The sequence below is a fragment of the Rhinatrema bivittatum genome, chromosome 7 (genome assembly GCF_901001135.1).
Source record: "Rhinatrema bivittatum chromosome 7, aRhiBiv1.1, whole genome shotgun sequence".
Taxonomy (NCBI): domain Eukaryota; kingdom Metazoa; phylum Chordata; class Amphibia; order Gymnophiona; family Rhinatrematidae; genus Rhinatrema; species Rhinatrema bivittatum.
Genome location: NC_042621.1, coordinates 36,802,613 through 36,815,204, shown reverse-complemented (window position 1 = coordinate 36,815,204; position 12,592 = coordinate 36,802,613).

The window sequence follows — 12,592 nt, the reverse complement described above, 5'->3', positions numbered from 1 at the left end:
ATATGGGCGGAGGTCCTTTCCCACTCGATTTACCTCAGGGCCACCTATTTGCCGGGAGTGGATAATGTGTTGGCGGACAACTTAAGTCGCGCTTTCCATCCGCACGAGTGGTCCCTCAACCCCACAGTAGCGGACTCAATATTCCAACATTGGGGTCATCCTCGCATAGACCTCTTTGTGTCACCTCAAAATCGCAAAGTAGAGAACTTTTGCTCTCTCACTCGCAGCCAACTGTTATGGCCGCTGGCCGCGGCGGTCTGCGACCGGGGCTGGTCACTCATCCACGGCGTCGGGCTCCCCTTGGGACGCCCACGGGAGCCGGCAGCCACCGCTGATGTCTTCTTCATGGCTGTGGCCTCTTCCAAGATGGCCGCCTCTTCCTCCTTGCTGACTCCGCCCCTGCCGGGTCTCCTAGAGCCGTGGTTCCTCTCTAGAACTCCTTCCTGGTCTCTTGTATTTAAGGCAAGGTCTGCTCGTCAGACCTTGCCTTGGTATCTTGGCTCTTGGTCCTGTGAGTTCCTGTGCCTCAAGTTCTTGGTCCGCTGCCTGCTCATTTGGTTCCTGTTCTTCTTGGTCCTTGTTCTTGATTCTTCTCTCGGACGGTTTCCTCTGGCTTCGACCCCTGGACCGGCTTCCGACCATTCTTCTGGCTTAGACCCTTGGACCGGCTTCTGACCATTCCTCTGGCTTCGACCCCTGGACCGGCTTCCGACTATTCTTCTGGCTTAGACCCTCAGACCAGCTTCGGACCATCCTCCGGATATCTACATTTGAATTGACTTCGACCTGCTGGAGGCGCCAGCTATCTGGATTACACGACCTGCAGGAGTTGCCTGCATCCAGATCTTCGGTCTCCAGGGAGTCTCCTAAGTCCCAGCAGCCGAGTTCCTGTGGCACTTGTCAGAGTCAGGTCTAAAAACGTCCTCCATCAGAATGCATGTCAGTGCGATAGCTGCCTTCCATAAAGGACGTTCCTATTTCGGTACAACCCCTCGTAACACGTTTTCTGAAAGGCTTGCTTCACCTCAAGCCTCCATTGCATCCTCCGGCCCCTTCTTGGGACCTTATTCTGGTCTTAGGTCGGCTCATGAAACCACCATTCGAGCCTCTCCAATCCTGTGATCTTCGCTTTCTCACATGGAAAATGATATTCCTTTTGGCAATAATATCTGCTCGCAGAGTTAGTGAGTTACAGGCCCTAGTTACCTATCCGCCTTACACTAAACTTCTGCAGGACCGGGCAGTACTCCACACGCACCCTAAGTTCTTACCTAAGATAGTATCGGAGTTTCACATTAATCAATCCATCATACTACCTACCTTCTTTCCCAGGCCCCCCTCCAATCCAGGAGAACAGGCTCTGCATACCTTTGACTGCAAATGGCCCTAGCCTTCTATCTAGACTGTACAGCTGGCCACAGGAAAAGCACTCAATTGTTTGTCTCTTTCCATTCCATCAAATTGGGGCAGCCTGTGGGTAAGCAGACTCTCTCCTCCTGGTTAGCGGACTGCATATCCTTTTGCTATCAGCAAGCAGGCATTCCGCTTCAAGACCGTGTTAAAGCACACTCTGTGAGGGCCATGGCGACTTCAGTAGTGCACCTACGCTCGGTGCCGCTTCCTGACATTTGCAGGGCTGCTACCTGGAGTTCCCTCCATACCTTTGCAGCCCATTATTGTTTAGACAAAGCTGGAAGACAAGATTCCATCTTCGGCCAGTCTGTCTTGCGCAACCTATTTGCAACTTGATGTACCAACACCCTTCCGCCTGCCCGTTAGGGTTCAGGATGCCCTCTACCAAATTCCACCCCCGTCCTTGTGCCTTTCGCACATCTTGGGTACATTTGGTGCATTTCTCAGACATCCTCAGCTCGGTATTCACCCATATGTGAGGACTACCATCCTGCTTGTCCTGTGAGAAAGCAAATGTTGCTTACCTGTAACAGGTCTTCTCACAGGACAGCAGGATGTTAGTCCTCACGAAACCCACCCGCCGCCCCGCGGTGTTGGGTTCATTACATTTCTTATTTTATTTTTCGGCACTTCCTATAGCAAGACTGAAGGGGGACCCCTGCTGGTTGCAGGTGTAGTGGCATGCTGGGCATGCCCAGTAGGTGCCAGTCAAAGTTCTATAAACTTTGACAAAAGTGTTCCATGATTGGGCTCCATCTGTGATGTCACCCATATGTGAGGACTAACATCCTGCTGTCCTGTGAGAACACCTGTTACAGGTAAGCAACATTTCCTATATCATAATGTAACAGTAGTAACACCAAGGACTCAAAAAACAGGAACCCTACCTGTGAATAAACTCGGGTAAATAATACACTGGGTTTCAGAATACCAATACACCAACTACTGGGGAAACACAACAAACCCGATTGCTATAAATCCCTACACAGACACTGCATGCTAGCAGAATCTCTCACCTTGGTCACACGCACAGAGCAGAGACAGATCCTCACCAAATCACACATACACTGTCACATACACACACATTCAAGCTCTTGTACAAACCCACAACCTCTCAGGCTCACTCTCAGGCTCTAAGACCCTCTCTCTCCCCTACCCCCACACACAAGCTCTTACTCCCCTGGATTCTGTCATACACACACACACACACGCATGCTGTTTCAATGGCTCCCACACATACACACACCCCCAGGCAGGCTCCCATTCATTCTCACCCCCCCCCCTCCCCCCAGGGCAGACTCCCATTCATACATACGCACACACTGAAGGCAGATCCTCTCTTTTGCCAGCAACCTTGAATCCTCTCTCGTTCCTTTGCTGCCATTATAACTGCTGCCGCGTGGCTAATGGGGAGGAACTGATTGCTGCTACTGGCACTGAACCCCGTTCTGTTGCCCCCTCCTTGCAGGCCCCACTGTATTAAAAATTTGTGGGCCTTCCAGTTCTTCCATGCTGATCTCATACAGCGTGAGATCAACATAGAGAAAGTGCTACTCTTGCACATTCTCAAAGATAACATATGCCAATCACTAAAAATTAAAAAATAACATTTCTTTTACCTTTGCTGTCTGATCTTAGTTTTCTAATTGGTTGGTCACAGGTCTTTTGCCAATTCCTTTTACAGAGTCTTTTTTTTCTTTTTCTTCTCTCTCCACATGTCTTCTTCCCTTTCTCCCTCAAACACACACTCATTCTCATTCTCACACATGCTGTCTCTCACACATACACTGGCTCTCACTCACATGCTGTCTCACACACACACACACAAATGCTCTCATGTGCTGTCTCTCCAACCATTCAGGCTCTCACTCCCACAACCAGTCTCTCAACTCACTCTCATACATATGCACACTTTACAGGGCCTCAGGCCTCCTCGTCGCGGGTCGCTGCGGGATGGACTTGACGGTGGCCCTTCTACTGAGCCTCCTCTTCTCGGGCCACCATGAGGTAGGATCTACAGCGGCCCTGCCACAAATGATGAGCCTCTTCTGCACATGGGCTGATGCTGCTCCTCCTTCCTGCCCATACGGCTCCAGCAATGTTTTTCTTCCGGGGCCGCGCAAGCAGAAAGAAGGAGCACCTGGAGGTTCGGAGGTGACTTTTTCTTCGGGTTGTGGTGGGATAATCTCTACCATGGCCCCGGCAATCTTCCTGCTGTGTAAGGCTGCAAGAAAAGTTGTGCACGGCCACGCACGCATGCAGCTTAGAGGGAACGGTGGCTGGCACACAGCATAGGAACAGCACGCTTCCCTGTTCAGCCGCCAGTGGAATGAGGTCCACCAGCAGCCGCATGGGGCTCCCTATGGCCCTGCGCCTGGAAGCATTGGCCCCCCCCTGCCCCCCTCCCTCGGTAAGCCACTGGGTGCATGACTATTTGATGCTGTAGGTGAAACTTTGGTTATGCACCCCTCCACCCCAGTTTACCTATTGGTAGGTACCAACTCTAGCACAACACTCCCTTCTTTGGCAATATTGGTTTGCCCCCTTGGGCCTCATTCTAGTTAGATTTTGCTGCCCCCCCTCCACAAATTTTGGCATGCCAGGCAACCACCTAGTTTGTCTAATGGAAGCACCAGTCCTACTAATTACTTTATTGGCTAGTGCTCAGAATCTTGGACAACAGGAAACAACCCTCTGCTTTCTGCTGCAGCCCTCCCCTCCCAGGCAGCATGCAAGGAACAGGATCAGGAAGGGAGATGTAATGGTAATTTTATTTTTCTATACCAACAATAAAATAAATAAAACCTATATCAATATAAACAAATCAACAAAACACGCTGGGGTAGATTTTATAAATTTGCGCGAGGGCGTACTTTTGTTCGCGCACCAGGCGCGAACAAAAGTACGCTGGATTTTATAAGATACATGCGTAGCCGCGCATATCTTATAAAATCCGGGGTCGGTACGCGCAAGGGGGTGCACATTTGTGCAACCTGTGCGCGCTGAGCCCGGCGAAATTGGAGCAACCTCAGAGGGAACTTTCCTTCGCCCGCCCCCCACCTTCCCCTCCCTTCCCCTACCTAACCCACCCCCCCGGCCCTATCTAACCCCCCCCTACCTTTGTTGCCAGATTTACGCCTGCTGAAAGCAGGCGTAAATCTGCGCGCGCCAGCCATCACCCGACCCGGGGGCTGGTCCGGAGGCCTTGACCACTCCCCCGGGCCGGCACCACGCCCCCGGTCCCGCCCTGGACTCGCCCCCTCCCCGCCCCTTTTACAAAGCCCCGGGACTTACGCACGCGCCGGGGTTGTGCGCTCGCCGGCGGCCTATGCAAAATAGGCGCGCCGGCGCGCAAGGGCCCTGCGCGCGTAAATCCGGCCGGATTTACGCACGCAGGGCATTTAAAATCCGGCCCATTCAGAACAGCAAATACATCTCAAACTGCAGCAAACTGATCCTTACTTTTCAATATATTTATAAATGATCTGGAAAGAAATATGATGAGTGAGATAACCAAATTTGCAGATGATACAAAATTGTTCAGAGTAGTTAAATCACAAGCAGATTGTGATAAATTGCAGGAAGACCTTGTGAGACTGGAAAATTGGGCATCAAAATGGCAGATGAAATTTAATGTGGATAAGTGCAAGGTGATGCATATAGGGAAAAATTACCCATGCTATAGTTACACAATGTTAGGTTCCATATTAGGTGCTACAACCCAAGAGAGAGATCTAGGCGTCATAGTGGATAACACATTGAAATCGGCGGTTCAATGTGCTGCGGCAGTCAAAAAAGCAAACAGAATGTTGGGAATTATTAGAAAAGGAATGGTGAATAAAACGGAAAATGTCATAATGCCTCTGTATCGCTCCATGGTGAGACCGCACCTTGAGTACTGTGTACAATTCTGGTCACCGCACCTCAAAAAAGATATAATTGCGATGGAGAAGGTACAGAGAAGGGCTACCAAAATGATAAGGGGAATGGAACAGCTCCCCTATGAGGAAAGACTAAAGAGGTTAGGGCTGTTCAGCTTGGAGAAGAGACGGCTGAGGGGTTTAAAATCATGAGAGGTCTAGAACGGGAAGATGTGAATCGGTTATTTACTCTTTCGGATAATAGAAAGACTAGGGGGCACTCCATGAAGTTAGCATGGGGCACATTTAAAACTAATCGGAGAAAGTTCTTTTTTACTGAACGCACAATTAAACTCTGGAATTTGTTGCCAGAGGATGTGGTTAATTCAGTTAGTGTAGCTGTGTTTAAAAAAGGTTTGGATAAGTTCTTGGAGGAGAAATCCATTACCTGCTATTAATTAAGTTGACTTAGAAAATAGCCACTGCTATTACTAGCATTGGTAACATGGAATAGACTTAGGTTTTGGGTACTTGCCAGGTTCTTATGGCCTGGATTGGCCACTGTTTGAAACAGCATGTTGGGCTTGATGGACCCTTGGACTGACCCAGTATGGCATGTTCTTAAGCTTTTAAAAACAATTTGGACAAGTTATTGGAGGAAAAGTCCATAAACCAGTATTAAGGTGAAGTTGCAGATATCTACGGCTTATTCTTGTGACAAGTAGATTGGAGTCTGTTTTCCCCTTGGGATCCTGCCATATACTTGTGACCTAGATTGGCCATTATTGGAAACAAGATACTGGGCTTGATGGACCCTTGGTCTGACCCAGTATGGCAAGTCCTATGTTCTAATGTTCTTATGTTCTTATAATTAAATGATCAGGATTTCACCAATTTTCTACATTTCATAAAATTGTTCTCCATTCGAATGTCTAATGGCAGTGAATTCCACAGTAGGGGAGCTTGATATTGAAATGTAAATTGACCTGTTTTTTTCCAGGGCAATCTCTTGGAGCAAAGACATTGTTAATAATTCCTTTTGAGAAGATCTCAAAGTTTATAAGAGATTAGCCGAATAATCCGGCTTTCCCTTAGATAAAACCTTCTATATAAAAAGTTAATTTAAAAACAATCCTATAATGAACAGGCAGCCAGTGGAGATCCTGCAATAAGGGAGATCAAATTTAAAAGCCTCCAAAACAACTCTTGCTGCAGTGTTTTGGAGAAGCTGAATTTGTTCCAAATTGATTTCTGTGATACTTGGTATAGAGTTACAATAATCAATCAGTGATAGAGCTAAAGCACAGGCTAACATTACTAAATCCGATTTAAATAAAAATTAAGTTTCAGGATCATATGAAGACTATAAAAGACAAACAACAAAGACAATTACTTCGACATGGATAAAGCATTATCTAAGTTCATCCCCAAACTGTCGATCACTCCAACGAGGAATATTAACACTTTTCATACATGGGGCTAACTTTATTTTGGATTTTACACCTTTCAAATCAAATAGCTTCTAATTATTGGGGATTCACCTGTGATTTATGTTCACAAAGCCAATCCAGCTACCTTGTCCGAACACTGGTTGAATTTCATCATATCTGGGGCTGAATCTGAGTTAAAAACTGACAGCACAAGAACATGGTCAGCATATAAATAGCAGTTAAAGCCTTCTTGGGTTCGTTTAGGGAAAGTTGCTAAAAATAAATTAAAAAGCAAAGGGGACAAGATGGAACCCTGGGGACCTCCACAAGTCACTTTCTTTAAAAGCAAAATAGTGTTCCCCGGTCCACTAGGAAACAGCGGTCAGCCAAAAAAGTACTGAACGAGGTCAAAACAGCATCTGCAACTCCCAATTCCTGTATGCGGGATTGCAGTAAACAACGGTTTACAGTGACAAATGCTGAGTTCATGTCAATTGACACAAGACCAACGTCTTTATCGGTATTCATCCTAACTTCATTAACAAGGTACAATAATGCTGTTTTAGTATTGAAATCTTTGCCAAAACCTGTTTGTCTTGGGTGGAGCGCATATACTTTTTCGGCACAATCATTTAACTGTGCAAAACTTACTTTTACAATTACCTTCATTACAAAAGGTATATTCAATACAGAATGGTAAGGACAGTAGGATCCAAGGATTTTCTTTTTAGATTCGGACACACTAATGACAACTTCAAAGATGCTGGCAGCCTGGAGCAGCCAGAGCCCAGTACAAAGTAAAAAAGATATACCTGTCCCTCCTCTCCTCTTCTGTTTGCAGAGAACAGGAAGGGAGAGGGGAAGAAGCTGGAGTGAAGAGCAGAACAAAGAATCCAGTTTTTATCTGCTTATTTCTATTTCTGATTTGTGATCCCTTATTTTGGGGCCATTGTAATAAGACTCGTGCTGATTTTTCTGCGTAGATTTTTTGGTACACAGCAAAAAAACAGCAGCAGTGCAGGATGTAATAATGACTGTGTATGCTAACTAGATATGTGCATAAAATCCGCATACACCACATGCGCCATAATGTGCGCAGGAAAGCGGTCATGGCGCTATGTAGTAAATTGCACAGAAACCCACATGGACACCCATCGCAATTGATTCTCGGGGCGAAAGCCTTTCTTTTTTGAAAAAATGAGTAAATTAAAATTAGTGGTCTGGAAGTTGATGTGAAGGTGGGTAGAGCAATATCTAACCCCCTTCATGCTCGGACTCCAACCAGTGAGAGCATGAAATGCAGATCGGCAAATCTGCCTCATTGAGAAGCTGCCTTCTCTCTACCAGTTCCGTCCACCACTTGGGCCTACCCACAAAAGCAACAAAACACCGGTGCTTTCACTTAATTCATGCCCTGACCCAGGCGCTAAAAATCCGCATTAAAAAACCCGCACTAACCCAATCTCCCTGCTAGCGTGGCTCCCTGCATTGGCCATGATTAGATAATCATCTCCTTCGCATGCCATTAGCATGCACTCGCATAGAACAAGCCGCAGGTTGGTAAGCGCACAAACCCTTATTACGTACCTGTCTAGGGTTTACACACTGAAACCCGTGGCAACATTACCGCTGCTTATTACATCGGCCCCTTCATATTCGGTGAGGGTCAGAGCCCCTAAGTTTCCTGCGGCAGATTTTTCAAGAGTCTGCATCAAAAGTTTGCAAGTTCTGTGGCAGATTTTTCAAAATGTTGGCAAATTTGCATAATTTTGCAGATGTTTACCATATTAAAATATAATTTCATTATAAAAATAAAGTCAATGTATGACATTTCTTTGTCTAGTTAATTTATTTGGTTCTATTATTGGGGGAAAGGGATCTTAGTGATGGTACTGGGAAGGGATCTGAGAAATGGGATCTCGGGAGGACAATGGATAAGGAATCTCAAGCAAGAGGAGTAGCATGAAGGGTATGGAAAGGGGATAAAGAATGGAGAGTGTATAGAGACACAGACCAAGGGGATGATAGGGAGGAATCGGGGAGCAGTGGGAAAAAGGAAGAGGAGAGGAGATCCTGGTTTGGGGAAAGGGTAGGGAGGAGGATTCATTCATAAGAACATAAGAACATGCCATACCGGGTCAGACCAAGGGTCCATCAAGCCCAGCATCCTGTTTCCAACAGTGGCCAATCCAGGCCATAAGAACCTGGCAAGTACCCAAAAACTAAGTCTATCCCATGCTACTGATGTTTGTAATAGCAGTGGCTATTTTCTAAGTCAACTTAATTAATAGCAGGTAATGGACTTCTCCTCCAAGAACTTGTCCCATCCTTTTTTAAACCCAGCTACACTAAATGCACTAACCACATTCCCTGGCAAAATATTCCAGAGTTTAATTGTGCGTTGAGTGAAAAATAACTTTCTCCAATTAGTTTTAAATGTGCCACGTGCTAACTTCATGGAGTGCCCCCTAGTCCTTTTATTATCCAAAAGAGTAAATAACAGATTTATATTTCCCTGTTCTAGACCTCTCATGATTTTATCATATCCCCATTCAGCCGTCTTTTCTCCAAGCTAACAGTCCTAACCTCTTTAGTCTTTCCTCATAGGGGAGCTGTTCTATCCCCTTTATCATTTTGGTCGCCCTTCTCTGTACCTTCTCCATCGCAACTATATCTTTTTTGAGATGCAGCGACCAGATTTGTACACAGTATTCAAGGTGCGGTCTCACCGTGGAGCGATACAGAGGCATTATGACATTTTCCATATTATTCACCATTCCCTTTCTAATAATTCCCAACATTCTGTTTGCTTTTTTGACTGCCGCAGCACAGTGAATCGACGATTTCAATGTATTATCCACTATGATGCCTAGATCTCTTTCTTGGGTGGTAGCTCCTAATATGGAATCTAACATCATGTAACTACAGCATGGATTATTTTTCCCTATATGCATCACCTTACACTTATCCACATTAAATTTCATCTGCCATTTGGATGCCCAATTTTCCAGTCTCACAAGGTCTTCCTGCAATTTATCACAATCCGTTTGTGAATTAACTACTCTGAATAATTTTGTATCATCTGCAAATTTGATTACCTCACTCGTATTCCTTTCCAGATCATTTATAAATATATTGAAAAGCATGGGTCCCAGTACAGATCCCTGAGGCACTCCACTGCCCACTCCCTTCTACTGAGAAAATTGTCCATTTAATCCTACTCTCTGTTTCCTGTCTTCTAGCCAGGTTGTAATCCATGAAAGGACATCGCCACCTGTCCCATGACTTTTTACTTTTCCTAGAAGCCTCTCATGAAGAACTTTGTCAAATGCCTTCTGAAAATCCAAATACACTACATCTACCGGTTCACCTTTATTTACAAGTTTATTAACTCCTTCAAAAAAGTGAAGCAGATTTGTGAGGCAAGATTTGCCTTGGGTAAAGCCATGCTAACTTTGTTCCATTAAACCATGTCTTTCTATATGTTCTGTGATTTTGATCTTTAGAACACTTTCCACTATTTTTCCTGGCACTGAAGTCGGGCTAACTGGTCTGTAGTTTCCCGGATCGCCCCTGGAGCCCCTTTTATATATTGGGGTAACATTAGCCACCCTCCAGTCTTCAAGTACAATGGATAATTTTAATGATAGGTTACAAATTTTTACTAATAGATCTGAAATTTCATTTTTGAGTTCCTTCAGAACCCTGGGGTGTATACCATCTGGTCCAGGTGATTTACTCCTCTTCAGTTTGTCATTCAGGCCTACTACATCTTCTAGGTTCACCGTGATTTGGTTCAGTCCATCTGAATCATTACCCATGAAAACCTTCTCCATTACGGGTATCTCATCATCCTCTTCAGTAAACACCGGAGCAAAGATATCATTTAATCTTTCCACGATGGCCTTATCTTCTCTAAGTGCTCCTTTAACCCCTCGATCATTTAACAGTCCAACTGACTCCCTCGCAGGCTTTCTGCTTTGGATATATTTTTAAAAGTTTTTACTGTGAGTTTTTGCCTGTACAGCCAACTTCTTTTCAAATTCTCTCATAGCCTGCCTTATCAATGTCTTACATTAATTTGCCAACGCTACGCTCATGCTTTATCCTTTTTTCTTCTGTTGGATCCTTCTTCCAATTTTTGAAGGAAGATCTTTTGGCTAAAATAGCCTCTTTCACCTCACCTTTCTTAATGTGTGGAATACATCTGGACTGTGCTTCTAGGATGGTATTTTTTAATTACTGCACTACCAATTTGGTTAGTTTCCCTAATTTCTCTTAGCATGTCATTGTCCGTCTCACCATCTTGGCCAGGTGGACTGTAGTATACTCTTATCACTATACTCTTCCCCAATACACCATAAAGATTCGATTGTGCATTTAGTCTCATGCAGGATGTTTATCCTGTTGGACTCTATGCCATCCCGGACATAAAGTGCCACACCGCCTCCCGGATGCTCCTCTCTGTCATTCCAATATAATTTATACCCTGGTATAGCACTGTCCCATTGGTTATCCTCTTTCCACCGTGTCTCTGAGATGCCAGTTAAATCTATGTCATCATTTACTGCTATACATTCTAATTCTCCCATCTTACTTCTTAGACTTCTGGCATTAGCATACAAACATTTCAAAGTTTGTTTTTTGTTTGTATTTTCATTCTGCTTTTTAAGTGATAGGGATGTTAGAATTTTTAGCTCAGGTGAGTTTTTAGTTACAGGCACTTGGACTATTTTTCTAATTATTGGAACCTCACTGTCGGGATGCCCTAATTCTAATGCGTCATTAGTATCCTTTGAAGATACCTCCCCCCAAACCATGCGCTGCTGAGTGACTGTCGGCTTTCCCCTTTGTTCTAGTTTAAAAGCTGCTCTATCTCCTTTTTAAATGTTAACGCCAACAGTCTGGTTCCACCCTGGTTAAGGTGGAGCCCATCCCTTCAGAAAAGACTCCCCCCTTCCCCAAAAGGTTCCCCAATTCCTTACAAAACTGAATCCCTGAATCCCTCTTCCTTGCACCATCGTCTCATCCACTCATTGAGACTCCGGAGCTCTGCCTGCCTCTGGGGACCTGCGCATGGAACAGGGAGCATTTCACAACCCCTATCCCTTCAGTCACAGTCCCTCTGATCCCCCTCTCTCCGTACACGTTCTTCCAGACCCCACGCTCCGTCTGATTCCCTTCCCCCTGCTCATCCGATCCTCAACCTCACTCTGCCTGCTATCCCCTTCGTCTGATTCACAACCTCACCACCCACAGCATCTTCAATCCCCTCTCATGCTATTCACACGCTCTCCTCCCCCGTACCCTCTCTGAGCCCTTTTGCCCCTCCTCCCCAAACCCTTCACTTATGCCCCCATCTCAACAGAGCAGAACATCTCTTCAATCTGCCTGCCTCCCAAGGTTCCCGTCACACTTAGGATGCAGCCGTGGTTGAAAGTGCAGAGGAGAAAGATGCAGTTTGATACGCTGCACTGCAGCAGGAGAGTGAGAGAGAGACAGGGCGGCCAGATTCTGCAGCCACGGAATCGTGGACGACCAGGGGTCTTAACCCCAGCCCCTCCATCGCACATACAGTCTCCCAGCCCCTTTCTTGTAACCCCATCTCCTTTTCCTCTTATCCCCCACTTCAGCCTCTCCCATTTCAAATTAACACCTTCCCTCCCAGTCACGCCCTCCATCTACTTGTCCTTATACCTCCAGCCACTGTAACCAAACTTCCACCCCCCACCCTCTCGCAGCCGGCGCTGCTCAAGGGGAAGAGGAGAGCAGCAGCAGGGTAGACCGTGTCCTCCTCCTCTGCCTGGACCCAAATGCTGCTTTCAGTTGCAGGGAGTCCACTGTCCCGAGCTGAAAGCAGCAGTTGGCCTGTTCCTCCCTCCGCCTGGC